Below are 17,979 nucleotides of genomic sequence, written 5' to 3'. Positions count from 1 at the left end.
TCTATCAGAGGAATTGACAGGGAATCTCTAGTCCATCCTGGCGATCCTGGAGCATTCCAGATAGGAGCAATAGCACTAATGTTCAAAGTTTTTCTAACCTTGGCCCATGTACCAACAAAACCACTTAGTATTTTTAAGCAAACTTTTTTGAAAAATCTTGGGTCTCCGTATTTGTATAGAAAGCCTTGACTCCCATTCTCAACATCCAAAAGCATCGCCTTGAACATCATTCCCACATCCGAACCATCTGGTATGTCCAAGATGATTTTTCCTGCCCTCAGTGAATATGTCCTTGCATATAAAACTAAATCAGGTAGGCATAAACCCCTCGTAGCTTCTTCCACAATATTCTAATAGCCCCAGATAAAGGTATTTAATTTCAACTGAAGAGACCTAGTGGTGTTGAAGTTGTTAACAAGACATTTGGAGACATCAAAGCAACAACAACAACACCCTCACCCTCATCCATGTAGTAGAATTGAGCAGCTCATTAGATGTGCTGATAGGATGTATGATGTTACAACGCATACTTTTACAACGCATACCTTTACAACACATTTTTTACAACGCAACATCCATTACAACGCATTCCATTACAACGCATGCCATTACAACGAATATTTTTAAACTACCTTTACAACGCATTCCATTAAAACGCATACTACTTTTACAACACATACCATTACAACGCATAACATTACATTGCATGTTTGGTAAGTATTAGATAGTGTAGGGGTAACATTTACTATTCTAACACCAGGGGGTGCAACAGTGGGGTAAGTGTTGGATAGTGTAGGGGTAAAAATGACTATTCTAACTCCAGGGGGTGCAACAGTAGGGTAAGTGTTGGATAGTGTAGGGGTACAAAATTACTATTCTAACTCCAGGGGGTGCAACAGTAGGGTAAGTGTTGGATGGTAATGTTATGCGTTGTAATAGTATGCGTTGTAATGACTGCGTTGTAATGACATGAGTTGTAGTGGTATGCGTTGTAGTGTCATGCTTTGTAATGGTTGCGTTGTAAAGACATGCACTGTAATGGCTGTTGCGTTGTAAAAGTTTAGTTGTAATGGTAGTGCGTTGTAAAAGTTGCGTTGTAAAGGTTGTTTCCCGTACTGATATGTTGCATTTTGGAATCATAAATGAAGATGATATTTTCGGAACATTTCAGCCAACAAAGTGTAGAAGTTATGTGTATTTGACCATTCCAAGGCCCAGTTGTATAGAATATAGGCAAACACACTTGGTTGTATATCTAGGATTAGTTATTATGAGAGCAGTGCAGAGTCAATGGATCATCTGCAACTTCTGATCAGCTGAGTTACCTTCATGCCTTGCATATATTTGAGGTACACACTTTGTATGGTGTCACTCATGACATCAATAGTTTTAGTTGAGAAGATCAGGACAAAATCAAGTAAAGTAGCCAGACATGTCTCTGATTAGAGCATTGTATCTACATTGCACAGTCTATGAGTGGTGAACAACAATTAACAGGGTAGAGTTACATTAACATGGCCTCTTGGTAATTTTAGTAATTTCAAACAGAACTCCCTAACACTTGCAAAATTGTAACCTGCATGATAAGTGAACATTGCTTGTAACAAGGCAAACTAGTGAGAATGGGCAAAAACACTATTGCATCTTGTTTAGAGTTACCCTAACAGCGCCATATGGTAGTTGGAGTCATTTCAATCTCTAATACCTATCACTTGAAAATGGTTGGTGTAACATACTTGTGGGCAATACACATTTGGGCTGGACCAAACAGTTGTGGATTAACATAAATCATGGATCCTGAGGAGATATTTTTTATATGTATACACTTACCGACTGATTCAGAAAAGGGGGTGGTGATGAACAGAGTGCCTGAATTAAGCAGACCACTCTTACCCAGTCCAAAGATCAGGGCTTGATCCATCACCGTTTTTTAGCTCACTGCACCTTCCCAGCTCAGAACTTGGCTATATGCAAATTAGTCTGTTCCTGTCCCAGTGCATGATGGGAACAGGGCAAACCAAACTACCAAGCCAATTCTTATACTGGGAAGGAAACAAGCTTCCGGGGACCGGTTTCTGCCATTTCAGGCGTCGTCAGCCCGGCTTGCTTGAATCCTGATGGTGCAATGAGCAAGGGACTCACATCTGAGTATACCCTTCCACGCATATGGTGGGCAAAATGATTCAGAAAAGGGGGTGGTGATGAACAGAGTGCCTGAATTAAGCAGACCACTCTTACCCAGTCCAAAGATCAGGGCTTGATCCATCACCGTTTTTTAGCTCACTGCACCATCCCAGCTCAGAACATGGCTATATGCAAATTAGTCTGTTCCTGTCCCAGTGCATGATGGGAACAGGGCAAACCAAACTACCAAGCCAATTCTTATACTGGGAAGGAAACAAGCTTCCGGGGACCGGTTTCTGCCATTTCAGGCGTCGTCGGCCCGGCTTGCTTGAATCCTGATGGTGCAATGAGCAAGGGACTCACATCTGAGTATACCCTTCCACGCATATGGTGGACAAAATGATTCAGAAAAGGGGGTGGTGATGAACAGAGTGCCTGAATTAAGCAGACCACTCTTAGCCAGTCCAAAGATCAGGGCTTGATCCATTACCGTTTTTTAGCTCACTGCACCATCCCAGCTCAGAACTTGGCTATATGCAAATTAGTCTGTTCCTGTCCCAGTGCATGATGGGAACAGGGCAAACCAAACTACCAAGCCTATTCTTATACTGGGAAGGAAACAAGCTTCCGGGGACCGGTTTCTGCCATTTCAGGCGTCGTCGGCCCGGCTTGCTTGAATCCTGATGGTGCAATGAGCAAGGGACTCACATCTGAGTATACCCTTCCACGCATATGGTGGACAAAATGATTCAGAAAAGGGGGTGGTGATGAACAGAGTGCCTGAATTAAGCAGACCACTCTTACCCAGTCCAAAGATCAGGGCTTGATCCATCACCGTTTTTTAGCTCACTGCACCATCCCAGCTCAGAACTTGACTATATGCAAATTAGTCTGTCCCTGGCCCAGTGCCCAGTCCCCTTTTCTGAATCATTTTGTCCACCATATGCGTGGAAGGGTATACTCAGATGTGAGTCCCTTGCTCATTGCACCATCAGGATTCAAGCAAGCCGGGCCGACGACGCCTGAAATGGCAGAAACCGGTCCCCGGAAGACTCAGCACTACTACACATCACTTACAAGAAGAAAGAACCAAGCACCACCGTCTCTATGCTCGGCTTGGCATAGAAAGAGAAATGGGCTGGTTCCACCCTCTCCATTTGGTGGCCATCCTGGAGTGGGCTTGTTGTCATTATCCCTCACACTTGGGCTGGGAATCAAAAGAGTAAAGAGATGGTTTCACCTTCTGCTTTTGGTGACCACCTTGGAATGGGCATGTCGACATTATCTCATACACCTGGTTCAGGATTTCTCTCTTTAACACCATCCATTTTTCACTGATAAGTCATTACCATTGGCCAATAGTCACACTGGCAAAATGGAGTTAAGTCCCGATCACTCAGGATCCAATGCATTCATTATCAACTACCCACCCAACTTATCGAAAAACGCTGCAAAGAAACACAAACATCACATACTGGTATGTTCTACATCAGGAAAAGAGCTTGTTGGCGAAAAGTCTTCTACTCTAATCTGCCACACATATCTGGTACCAAGAAAACACCTCCTGGTCTCAAACTAACAACAACACCCTCATCCATGTTCATAGCCATTGCCACCATCACCCTCTATAGCAATGGTATCATCCTAATCCAGTATCTGGTTAAGATAGCCACTTTCTTCCCGTTAATAAAAAACACAGTTTCTGTGAAAACCAATGACTCCTACACTCACCCTACCATCATTCATGACATTACCAGTCCTCCCCCCACCACATCTGGGAGACCCTCACTCTAAATCACCCTTCGCCCCTAGATGATCACAGAGCAGTTATGTTCCCTGTTGATGTGCCCCAACCTTATATACCCCAACTTAGAAGGTGAGAGACATTTCGGATTCACTCGGCACACAGCTAGACAGTCTGATTCTATCAGTTCTTAGATCGGACAAATCCCCGTGTGACCTACGGTCATTGCCTTCAACGAATGATCCCATTTCACTCATCCCTCTCCCCAAGCCTAATACTATGCTTGAGGCCGGGCAAATGCCCTCCACTGATGACGTGCCTCACCCCACTAGACCCTGACTCAAAAGGTAAGAGTCTTTTCGGGTTCACTCGGTGCACTGCTAGCCAATCCTATTATATCCGTTCCTCGACCAGAGAAATCACTGTGTGACCTACCAGCATTGCTCTCACCGAATTACCCCACTTCCCTCATCTCTTCCCCCACAGCTCATACTATGGTGGAGTCCGGGCAAGTGCCCTCCACCAACCATGATCGGTCAAACCCTCTCATTCCAGTTTTGACCATACCTAACCCACAGCTCAATGGTCATACCACCCTCACTATTGCCCCAACTTCGATATCCAAAAGTCAAGGAACTCTGCTAGTCCAACATTATCAACTCCCTCCCCAGGAACTACTCACCATCATCGTGGACCCCACGGGCTTTCACTGAGGCTCTCTTTCTCCACTCGTTTCCCCAACACCCCTTCACCCCTCTCCCAACACTCAGATACCTAACGCCCCTTCCTGCTCCAGAAGATTCGAAACATACCTGGCATCCAAAGATATAAATGACCTTCACAACTCTTACTCTTCTTTGTCCAATTCTCCCATAGAAACACAAGACTTTTGTAATCAGCTAGCAAGTTACTTTCAAGAAAAGATCATTAGAATCTACGCTAACAATCTATATAAAATTGCGCTAGTTCTTGAAAGCCCCAGTAGACACATGGATCTGGAAAAAAGGGCAGGATGTACTTTGGTCTGTTTCAAACCAATTACCCTTGAGGAAGTCTCCAAAGCACTTGCCTCAGCAAAATCGGGCTTACCTACCGATCTCTGTCCACCTAAGACAATGGCTCTCTTAGCCACCAGTTGTGCACCAGCTATACTCCAACTGTATAATTCATCTTTACAATCTGGGAACATCCAAGAATATGGAAGGAAGCATTCGTGCATCCTATCTTGAAGAAACTAGCAGACCCACGAGAACTTGGCAACTATCATCCGATTTCCCTTTTACCTCTACTGGGCAAGGTGCTGGAAAGCATGATCAATAAACAACTAAGTCAATATCTGGAGCTGAACAAAATTCTAGATCCATCACAATCGGGCTTCTGACAGGGTTTTAGCACAGAGACTGCTATTTTAGCAGTTACGGACTGGCTCAGGCTAGAAATAGATAAAGGGGGATCAGTAATATTGATATTACTAGATCTCTCTGCAGCATTTGATACCATCTCACATGAAATGCTAGCGGAGAAACTTGACTCCTGTGGTATCCAGGGAACAGCCTTAAAATGGTTACGTAACTTTATGTCCGGCAGAACACAATCATGCTTGGACCACACCTGTCAGATTCAATCAGCTTAGACATAGGCGTACCCCAGGGCTCCTGCCTAAGCCCGACCCTATTTAATATTTATATGGCCCCACAAGCAAGGATAGCGGAACAATTAGGCTTTGAGATCATCTCTTATACTGCTGATACTCAGTTTATGTTCTTAGTTGTCACTGAAATAGAAGCACGGTTTGCCAGAGGAATGCTTGAGATCTCCAGTTGGATGAAACAGAACTGTCTCCAGCTGAATCCCAGCAAAACCGAGATAATGCTAATGGGCAAAGCCACAGCTAGCTGGTCTGATGACTGGTGGCCCGCCCAATTGGGAGTAGTCCCTGTTCCTACTCAATGTGTCAAAAATGTAGGGCTAAAACTAGACCAGTCTCTATCTATGAAAGACCACATTGCCACTATGACCAGCTCCAGCTACTGTAGCCTGCGTCTGCTGCGCAAAATCCTCCCCTTTATGCCTACAACCCATCGCAAAACCCTGGTCCAGGCTATGGTCATCAGTCGCCTGGATTGTGGCAATGCCATGTTGGCAGGGGTAGGAGAGACCCTGCTAAGCAAACTGCAGGTGATTCCAAATACTGCGGCTAGGATGGTATTGAATTGCCCAGCGGGCGCCGCATCGGCACCCTTATTGCAAGAACTCCACTAGCTATCAGTGAGAAAGAGATCATTCTTTAAGATTTGTTGTCTCACATACACTACACTTAATGGAAGTCCTAAATACCTCCAAAAGAGACTTACTAAACACGCACCTAACAGAAACCTTAGGTCCGGGGCACGGGGTCTCTTACAAGTTCCGCGTATAAGGCTGGGTCGCTCTGGAGGAAAATTATTCTCATATCTAGCGCCAAGATATTGGAATGAGCTACCAGATACCCCTCACAAAATTGCTATTTATAGCACATTTAGGAAACAGCTAAAAGCCTTCCTATTCTAATCTCTCTTGCCTTTTTCAGTCTCAGGAATATTTCTAGTCAAGCGCTGAGATGCCCCCAGGTGAGTCATGCACTATAGAAGTATATATAATATAACATAACATAACATAACTCCAACATGATCCCGCCGAGACAAATACAAACAATCCATTCTAACTAGAACAGAGAACCTCCTCGCAATCTTAGAATCATCAATAAAGACAACTTCAATAGATTGAAAATCATCCAGACTCCTTTCCCCCTTAATCAATAAATGACTGAAATGTGTACTATTCAATTGCAGGTCAGCCAGTAAACTCGCCTCTGATATCTTCGAACTCTTCCAACACACTGATTTAGAGATTATCATCCTCACGGAAACCTGGCTAAATTCTGCCTCCACACCTATATTAGACCTCCTAGTACCTCCTACTAATGACATTAGTAGACTAGAAAGAGTTCTGACGCTGGGGGGTGGCCTAGCCTGCATTCATAGGCACATACGTTTGATTTCTCACTTGGAGTCCTCTACGCCTTCCTCCTGTGCAAACCTTTGTCTCAGCATATCTAGTAATACCGTGCCGATTTGCAATCTTTACACTTTCTATCAACCCCCCAGAGACAATCTCCCCTTCATCGAGCAACTAATGGAAATCATCTCTGGCAATATCGACTCAGCCGTCTCCCAAATCTTCCTTGGTGATTTCAACCTTCACTAGTCTAACCCCAACAATCATGCGGTACCTGGCCTTAAGTTATTCTTAATTGATCAAGAATTGGATCAGCATTGTGACCAACCAACTCATAATAAAGGAGAAACTCTAGACCTCATTATCTCAAAAGGGCAGACCATCGCATTAGAAACCATTACCCCTTGCGATTGGACCGATTACCACTGGATCCTCTATTATATTAACAGGGAGGTGTCGATGAGGAAGGTTCAACCAACAAAATCAACGAGCTGGAAAAGGGACCTCAGATCCATAAACTCAGATGATCTAGCTGCCCGCTGTAAATCTGTCCTCTCCTCCCAAAATGACATGGTTGTGGTTCATCACTCACCGACTCCTACAACTCGACCATCTCCCACATCATGGATGACATTGCACCACTCCAACAAAAAAATGTCAAAACAAAACTATCCAAACCGTGGTACAATGACAATTTAAACACTGAACGTCACAACCTTAGAGCAGTTGAATGTTCCTGGAGATCCAAACCCTCCTCAGACCAACTAAAACTCCTTAGAGATACTAGGAACCTCTACAACAAGCAAATCAAGAGTGCTAAGGTAGACTACTTCAGACACCAACTTGATCAAGCTGCAAACAGCCCCAATAAACTCTTCAATATGGTCAGACAGCAATCAATTGCAGGTCTTTACCACTCTGACTCTGGAGGCAGCCCACCCGTATGCGAGGAACTTGCTGATTTCTTCACAGAGAAAGCAAGACTCATCACCATTGACCTCCCCTCTAAGAAGGCTCTAGTGCCATCCTCCGTGTCCGCAGCGCCCCTTGACCTCTTTGAAAAGTGCAATCCTATCAGCCTGAACACCAAAAACAATGCGTCATGGGGCACCTTTACCCCACTCAGTGGAAAAGACATCAACAAGATTCTTCAGAATATTAACCAATCTAACCATTTCAGCTACCCGTTGCCCCTGGCCATTTTCAAACAAATCAAGAATGTACTCATCCTGACCTGGACTAGGATTAGGATTGTAAATGCCTCTTTATCGCAAGATACGATCCCTGACTGCCTAAAAGCAGCTCAAGTATCACCTATACTCAAAAACCCTAACGCCGACAAAGCGGACCTCAATAACTTCCGCCCTATCTACAACATCCCCACCCTAGCCAAACTCTTAGAAAAATGCATACAATCCCAACTTTGTGATCACATAGAGAGTTTGCAACTCCTAGACCAGCATAAATCTCGCTTTCGGAAGGGGCACAGCACCGAATTGGCCCTCACTCACGTTATTGATGACATTCTGAAAATGCTTGACCAAAACGAGTCCTGCCTACTGATCCTCCTGAACCTCTCCTCTGCATTTGACATGGTTAGCCATGAAAACCTCCTATCCATCCTGAAGAACAGGATGGGTTTCTCTGGTCAGGTGTTACAATGGTTCTCATCCTTCCTCCGCCACAGATCACAAAGAGTCAAGGCAAACCACTCTCTCTCCCAGCCTTCTCCAGTACTCATTGGTGTCCCCCAAGGGTCCGTCCTATCTCCCATTCTCTTCAACCTCTTCTTGGAACCATTAGCGAATTCACTAAATTCCAATAACATTCTCTTCCATATATATGCGGACGATACGCAACTCTATTTGAAAATCTCATCCCCCGCTAACATCATCGCACTCAACAATACCCTGAAGTCTACCCAAAATTGGTTAACTGAGAACCATCTCCTGCTCAACACCTCCAAAACTGAATTCCTGTTCACCTCTCCTCTGAATCACATCCCCTAGCAAGACCTTTGGCTAAATCACCTCACTGCTTTCAACTGCACCCCTCTCATCATGGACTCAGCCAAATATCTTGGAATCACCCTGGACAAGCACCTGAATATGAAAAATCATATCAGCAATGTGTGTAAGGGAGCTAATTACTTGATGAGGACACTTAGAAACATCAAACCAGGTGGTCCAAATTGGACCAAACCAGGTGGTCCAATCACTTGTCTTGCCAAGGCTATACTATGGCAGCACTACACTCTGTGGCCTTCCCAAATACACCCTGGCTCCACTAAGGGCATCACTGAACATTGCAGCTAGACTGGTTATAGTCACCAAACGAAATGAGCACATATCCCCAGTCCTAAAATCTCCTAAATGGTTGACCTACGAAGCTCGAATTTAGGTAAAAATGGCTATTCTGGCTCACCAAGCCCTACATTTGAAAACTCCCAGGTACATAGTGCAAAAGCTTGAATTATCCTTTGGTGGTAGAACTTCAAGAAGCAAAAATACTTTCCTCTTGAACCCCTCATCCTGAGCAAAAAGAGAACTTGTCACTGAGCCTTCGCTGGTGCTGCCCAAAATATATGGAACTCTCTTCCACCGGAAGTACGCAGAATCTCCTCAACAACTGCTTTCAAACTGGAAGCCAAAAGATTCTCAATGAATAAATTCTTACCTTAACTGGACTAGGTTCACCTGCTCAATTTAATTGATCCTACAACCCTTGCACCATCATTCGATACTGCTCTCCTCTAGCACATGACCCCCTTCGTAGTCCGCTATATACCTGGTTTATGTACTACTCTCCTTGATTCAATTGTCCAGTAATTATGTGATCATCGTGGTTTACTTTTCTTACCTGTTGTCAATATTGTATTTATGTCATTCCTTCCAACCTATTGTAAAGTGCTCTGAAATTCCTTGGGATTTTGTTCGTGCTATCGTGCTATATAAAACTTTACAAATAAATAAATATTAATTAGAAATGTGAAAAATAGTATTTGAATACATGTTATGGGAGGACAACTACCAGAGAAACTATAGTAAACAATATAAAAGAGCATAACCACCCTCCCAATGTAACAGAAATAGAAGTGGGAAAAGTTAGGGAGAGGAGTTGACCTAACGGCTAGGGCAGTGGACCTAGAATCTGGGGAACTGGGTTCGAGTCTTGGCAATGACACTGAACATCCTGTGATTCTGGGCAAATCACTCAATCTCCACGTGTCTAACAAAAATAATTTATGTGCCCTCATGGTACGCAACTGGTGCTATGTAAGGTGCTCTGATACCTGATACCTTCGGGTCAAGTCTGCGCTATATATAACTCAGTAAAAAGAAAAGTATTAGAAAATATAAGGGAAATAAGCACTAGTACCCAATAACCCACAGCAGAAATACTTAAAGATATACTAATCAACATAGCACAACATATAATAGGCCAGTTACATCAAACCTACCTTTAACCGCATGATAATATTAACTAAAAGGGCCACCCGCAACACCCGACCTACCCCTCAAATATACAGATATAGACATCCCAGCACAGCTTACACTGATCCATAAAGAAGAACAATTTCTATTATACGATAATAAAAGTAATGAAAAATGCATACTTATATTGGCTACCCCTACAGAACTTACTCAAATCAGCCTATGTCAAATAGGGATGATGGCTGGCACATTTGAAATGTGTCCCAAACCATTTCATCAACTATTCACCATACATGGCGAATATTCAAAAAACAAAAAATTGCCTTTGTGTATGCATTACTTAAAAAAAGGCAATACCTACATAGAACTGCTAAGCTACAGTAACCAGCAGTCAAGCAACTACTCTCCCCCAAACATATTATTGACTTTGAGAAAGCTATGAACTGATCTGTGTTGAACATATACTCCCACACAGCCATAAAGGGATGTTATCATTTGTCAATGCATGTGGGGTCATCTACAGAAAGTCACTGAGAGCTTTAGTAAATGGGACTGCCCGACAGGCTGTTGGCGGTCCCGCCATAGGCATTAGGATGCGACCACCATCATGGGGTCGCAATGACCTATATTTTGTATTGCAGCGGGTGCTGCTGGCTGTAGCACTCACCGCAGTACAATAAGGGAACACTACAAATATTCCTGCTCCATGTGCCAGGCACCATGTGACACATAAATGTGTTGTAAAACACGTTCACTGAAAAATGTTCAATTCTCTCATGGAGTGCAAGGCCAATTTAATCTGACTCACCCCTAATGATGACACAATGTTTTTTTCTAAAAGGTGGTAGGTGCCCCACAGGCCACAAATGACCAGCATTGAGCCGGTCCAGCCTATTGTCATGGGTGCTACTCATATGCCATGTGAGCCCCTTTAGTCCCAAATTTACATACAATATATCACTTCTAGAACGTTGCAATTAGTGCCATCTATAAACCACATATGACCCTTATGTAAGACAAATATCACTAGTATGTTAGGACCAAACTTTTGTCATGAATGTGCCCTCCTAAATATCACCTCATTTATGCCAAAAATAACCCTCCTGTGATAGCACCAACATTTTGCTACTAGTGCTACCTATGCCAAGAATTTTCTCAAGTTTGTCAACACTAGCAGTTTTCAATAGGTGGTTCAATGCCAAGAATTACATCCAGTATGTCAGTGCCAGAATTTTGTTATCAATGTTTGCATATGCAAACATAACCTCTAGTGTGCTCTTGTGTATTTTGTTTCAAATGTCTGCTACGAGAAGACCTTCCTCCAGAATATCATTGCCAGAATTTTGCATGAGATTGTCTTTAAGGCAAGAATTGATAACAGTATGTCAGGGTCAAGAACATACTCGCAAGCGTAACACCATGTTTTCACTCATACTCATCTATATTTACTCATTCACACTCACTCTCAGTGGATTAATTCTCAGTCATTTGCACTCACTTATCCATTCTCACTGACAGTTATACTCGCTCACTTTTACTCACTTTCACTCATCCCTTATCATACTCCCCCTCACTCTCTAACACTCCCACACACTCAGACTTATTAATCGTGAGACACGTACTGACACTTGGGTACATTTGCTAAAACAAAATAGACCATGCTGCTCCGCAACCAATGATTTTACCTGGATTTGTGCTTGGGGAAGAGAGCATTTGAGAGCCAACTTTACTAAGATATGGCACTGCTGCTCTCTTTCCCAGACCTGATGCATATATGGAGTGCCTAGCACCATGCACACATTGTTTTGCCCGTAGCGGAGTCTGCATGAGTTAGCATTGTTAGAACTGGAACCATTGGCGTGGGTCTCCCTTCCATTTTTGCTGTTGCCTCATGTGTTTTTGCTGGTATTAGATGCTTTGGGCACTGTGCACCTGCTGTTCAGTGCCACAGTGCAAGTGCTCCCTATTGTAAATTGATGTATTAATCAGTGGTTCCATGTTTGGCTATTTGGTTTGCTTGTCAGACCCTAGTCTAGTGCACTTAGTGTGCCCAGGGCTTGTAAACCCAAATGCTGCTGGTGGGCCTGCATCACTGGTTGTGCCCCCCACAGTAGTGGCCTTGTAAAATGTGTCTAAGGTCCGCCATTGCAGAGCCTGCGTGCAGTCTGTACTGTCATGCTGACTGGGCTAGTGCACCCACTAGCCAGTCCCTATACCTTCCCTTTTCTTCATATCAGTTACCCCTATGGTAGGCCCAAGGACATGGTGCATTGTAAGTATAAGGTAGGACAAGCGCTGATGTGTGTGGCATGTCCTAATAGTGAGTTACATCCATTTTTGTTTTTCACTATTGCAAGGCTACCTGTTTTCCACCGGCCAGAATGGGCTGTTAGATTATTACATGTTTATAATCCTAACTGTCTCAGAGAACATGTAGAAATTCGAGTTTAGTCTGCCTGAACTCAGAATGATTAAATACATCTTTTATTGAAGTTGATTTTAACATTCTGTGTTAGCAAATACCACTTTTAGAAAGTAAGTATTTGCTTGCCTAACCTTTCAAGCCTGCCTCTGCTAGGTTGTGTATTCCTTTGTCTGGTTTTGTGAGTGACAGGGCTGGGGGACTCCAAGAGACGGGAGGGAGGTTTGCACCTGAACCTTGAATAGGGCTGTGCTTGCCTTCCACAATGCTGGCTCCACCTCTTGGGGAGCGGCTGATGTCTCTGCCCTGCACACTGAAAGAAGTGAAGGAGTCCTGTAAACACAGTGCTCCAGGACTTTTGTGATGTATTCCTATAGGTTCTGTATCGATTCCCCTATTCCTGGCCCTGTTCTGGTTAATACTTAACTAGCAGCCGACCCACGGTGCAAAACCGTTATCTGATTAAGCCACACCACGGCACAGAAACGTGTTATCTGATTAGGTAATAACGCATGCCATCTAATTAGACAAGCACTATTCCTCCAGCCCCTGATAAGGCATACGGAGTTCTCAAAACAAATCAAACCTATGACAACCTGGGAAAATCCCTGCGGCCATTGTTTTGATTTCACCGAGAACTTCAGCAAAAGAATGTGCGAACAAGCCCGTTCGTATGACATCCTTATTGACGTATCCATGTCCATCCTTACGTCAATCTCGACACCTTACAGGTATAAATATTACCGACATTGCCTTAAGCAAACACACGCGGTGGTGACGAGATCGGAGCAGCGAGACGCGCTGAGGAGCCCAGCAGAGAGCGAAGCCCACACGCGCTGCCCCGCCTTCCTGACGCGCTGAGAACGAGACGCTGCTTTTCTCCTACCGAGAAATCCAGCTCCGGCGCTTCCAAGCAGCCCTCGCAGGCAGCTGGAATATCAAGACCAGAGACGAGAGATACCAGCCCTCAACCATTCTAGATCTCAGGTACAGAACTGAACAACCCCTTGCAGAGAATTCTTGAGTCAGTCACTTGGCAAAACAAACTTAACTTAAACTGCTACTTATCTACTCCCGCCCACGTATTAGGCTTAGGTCAGGTACACTGGGGTAGGCGTGGTTAGAAGCACCAGTTGAGTACGGTTAGTCAAATGTATATATGTATGTATCTATTTTATCAATTTTAACTATCATATGGCTTAGAAACCATATCAATGCTTCTGCAGTATTATTTTATACTTCTGCTTTTATTGTATGCACTTTACTTAACCATAAGTATTGCAATAATATCGATTCATTTCTCTTGTACGAGAAAAGAGACTGATCAATAAATAACATCTTTTATTGAACACGCCCGTCTCTTCCTTTTCTCTACAAACTGGTGAAACTAAGAATGCACGTACTGACTGAGTAAAATAAGTTGTCTTTTGTTTTCACACGACTCTAGAGATACACTCTTGATTGGGGGAGAGCAAAGTTGTCATGTTCTATGGTTGTCAGAAGCTAAATCCCTTCTTGTCTATCCAGGGAAGTTAAACTCCTCCTTGTCTATTCGAGAAAGTTTCTAGTGAACTCTGAGCTAGCTGGCAAAACCAAAAACTTTAAGTCTAATATCGTCAGTAGAAGACCTAGTTAACCTCTGCCCTAGATCTATACTATTGAAGATATTATTCCAATGCGCAGAGCCTATTGGGATAATAGGAACTACACTACATGGCGCCCAACGTTTGGATAGGCGATAAAACTAACGCAAGACATTAGAGTAACTCAGTCGTGCTTTTTCACACAGAACGCCTTTTTTCCCATAATACTCCAAAGACGTCTGGAGTGGGTAAAAGGTCATATCCGCCAAACCTCGCAGGAGGAGACTCCTATGTATGGTTCTTGGTTTATTCAACGTTGAAGGATACACTGTTCCAAAATATTGTGCATCTAATCTTTGTTTCCATAGAAACCTGATCTGCAAACAAACAGAATAACCTTCCTGTCGGTAAAATGATAGACAGTGATGAAGAAAGGGAGACAGTTAGAATAGCAACTGAACTCCTAGTAGCAGACAATACTCTGCTGCAAAATGACCCGGAGGCAAAACTCATCCCGGTCAACATAAGAAAATCTATAACTTTAAAACTTATAGAAAATGGACTGACATCGAGAGGTGGTACAGTCATATTCGTAATTGAGGCACACGAATATTGGCAGACAGAGGTATTCTATTCATGGATAAACTTTCCAGCAGCAAACGCTGTAACAAAATAGTTCCACTATTATAAAATAGAGGACCCACCGGATACCTACACTCCTTTCGAGGAGGTGGAAGTACCACTCAAATTCCAAGAGCACCTGCTCTTGTTTAATGTCGCCCTAAAACATAATAATCACATCACCAGGCTCGGTCCACTAGGTAGACCAGGAGCAACGTGGCCGGTCCTAGCCGGATATACACCACATCCAGACATTGAAGAAATGTCTGCACCAGATCTTTTAGCACAGCTAAAACAACTAATCAAAATACATAGACAATTAATCCAATATGTAATGCGGACTTCAACAATCCAACCAGCAAATAAAATTCCACAGCTGACCCCTCATCAGGGTAACACAAATAAAATTACACCACAGAACATACAGTCCTGTCTGGGTAAAGTACCCGCAAAACGGGAACAAATACCTTTCTGGCTAGCACAAAAAATCACTCAAATAGAGGCGGTGTTTCCAGACACCACCCCGGTAGAAAAACACAGGATTCTGACTATCTGTCTTCCAATGGGAATCGCACCACACGTGGAGGACTGTGACACCTGGGGTACAGTCTTTGCTTCCATATACACAAAAACACATGGTGTACCATCCATGTCAGTAATACCAGATGTGCTAAAACAAATTCAAGATGAATATGGTCCAGAACCTGCTTTAACTCTGGGTATGAAACTACTGAAAGATTTCAAGCAGGTCTCTGCAATAATATTAGCCAACATAAAGGGAGAAGCAGCAAACGTGGCGATCCGCCAAAGGTTAAAAGAGACAGATATAGCAGACCAACCAACTGAAATTGCCAGAATCGTAGAGAAATCCTATGAAGAACTAGGAAGAGATAGTCTGGGTGGAATACCGGTAAAACCTCAACTGATTGAAAGTCCTGAAAAGATATTTATTAAAAATATTTTAAACACTCAAAAAAAGAGCTGGGATGGAAACAAACAATCCAATCCTAAAGAAAAAAGATTCCAGTCCAGAGGAAGGTCTCCTCGGCGGAGAGAAAGATCTCCGAACCAAGGACGCAGGTCTCCCCAAAGTGAGCCCTCTGGGAAAAAATACAACCTTAGAAATAGGGATAATATAAAGAAACCTGATAGATATCAAGATAATGATACACGTCCCTCTCAATCTTTTCAGACTTCCTCGCAGAAATCGGAAAGAAGAGGACGATCAGAACACAGGGAAGAGCACGTCAAGTCCAAAAACAAGGAACCTGCTCATCCGAATAAAAAGTTACAATTTCCAAAAAAGAAGGTAGCCAGTATTAAAGTAATCAAAGATGCAGGGAATACTGAGGACACAGCTGAAAAACGGAGAATGGGCTCAGACAATGCTAGACAGCGCAGCAGAAGTGAGCATAGCTCGCAAAGCCCTTATGAATCATCTGGAGACAGTGAACACAAATGAATATATTCAAGTGGAAACTGCCGACACCAGAGTTAGCAAACCTCACAAAATATATGAAATTACATTGCGTATAGAGGGGGATAAGACTAGAAAAATAAGGGGACTATTTTGGGATAATCTCTCCCAGGGCTATGACATCCTTCTAGCTGAAAAAGACTGGCCACCCGAGTTCGTCAGAGAGTGCCCTCATGGCGAAGAAATAATTATGCCTGCCTTCTCAAATCACATTCCAATTCATAAAAAATATACACTTGCTAGAAAGTGGGCAGTAGCTCAAGCTCCTGCTTTATATAAAAATCATGTAGGATGGGATGAGGACTCTCCTCCTCACAAAATCCAGTTAAAATCACAACCTACTGCACAGAGGCAGTACCCAATTAAGCAAGAAGTTAAAAAACAGGTAAAAGAGATCCTAGATCAACTTGAATACCAGGGGGTGATTGAATCTTGCACCTCACAAATGAACAATCCTTTGTTTCCTGTCTCCAAACCAGACAACTCATATCGTCTAGTTTTGGATTACAGACACCTTAACTCATGTTGCAAAACTTTTGCAGTGCAAAACTCACATAGTGCTGCACTAATGAATAACATAGTACGCAAAAAATACAAAACAACATTAGACATCTCTAATGGATTCTTTTGTCAAAATATAGCACCAGAAAGCAGATATTTGACTGCGTTCTCGGTAAATGGCTCACAAAAAAGTTTCTGCCGTTTACCCCAGAGGCACAAGAATAGCCCAGGATTATTCTCAAAGAGAGTAACAGAATTACTACAAACATACGATGACGAGGCATTATCATATGTCGACGACATTTACCTAACAGATGATGACTTGGATACTCACTTGAAGAGAGTGAACACCATAATACTTGGGTTCGCAGCAGAGGGTTACAAATTCAACTTTAAAAAATCAAGAATTGCCCATCTAACAGTCCTGTTTTTAGGATATGAATTATCAAGTGAAGGCAAAAGCCTGGCTGACAATTTCCTAGAGAAATGTGCAGTACTCCAAGCTCCTAGAACACTAAAAAACTTACAATCAATTCTAGGCTTCCTAAATTTCGGAAGAACATACATTGCAAATTACGCAGAAAGGATCAAACCCCTTTATGATCTAATAAAACCAGATTTTAAAAGAATCAATTGGACTCAAAAAGACACAGAAATTTTGAGATCTTTACAAACAGACATGCTAATTAAAACAAAATTAAAAACACGTGATAACTCACGCAATCTTGTGATTCGAGTCATCCCAGGAAGATGCGGATTCACATACCTGACCTCTAATGAGGGAGAAAAGGTACCAATTGCATACAAATCACACTTGTACGCAGAAGCTGAAAAGAAGTTCAGTATTAAAGACAACATTGTTCATGCAGTTCAAACGGCTATAGCAAGAGAAAAAGACAACGCCGACGGTAGACATATCACAGTCAGAACAGCGGAGTCAGCCTTTGAGGCATTAACAACCCCATGTAATTTACCAAAAACAGCGTTGAATCCAGAATGGATACAATGGGTGAATTCAATTGCAACGGACAAAGTAAAATACTACTTTGATCCAGAATTAAAGGAATTAAAATATC

The sequence above is a fragment of the Lissotriton helveticus genome, chromosome 2_1, assembly GCF_964261635.1.
Source record: "Lissotriton helveticus chromosome 2_1, aLisHel1.1, whole genome shotgun sequence".
NCBI classification, from domain to species: Eukaryota; Metazoa; Chordata; class Amphibia; order Caudata; family Salamandridae; genus Lissotriton; species Lissotriton helveticus.
This window is presented reverse-complemented; position numbering follows the sequence as displayed.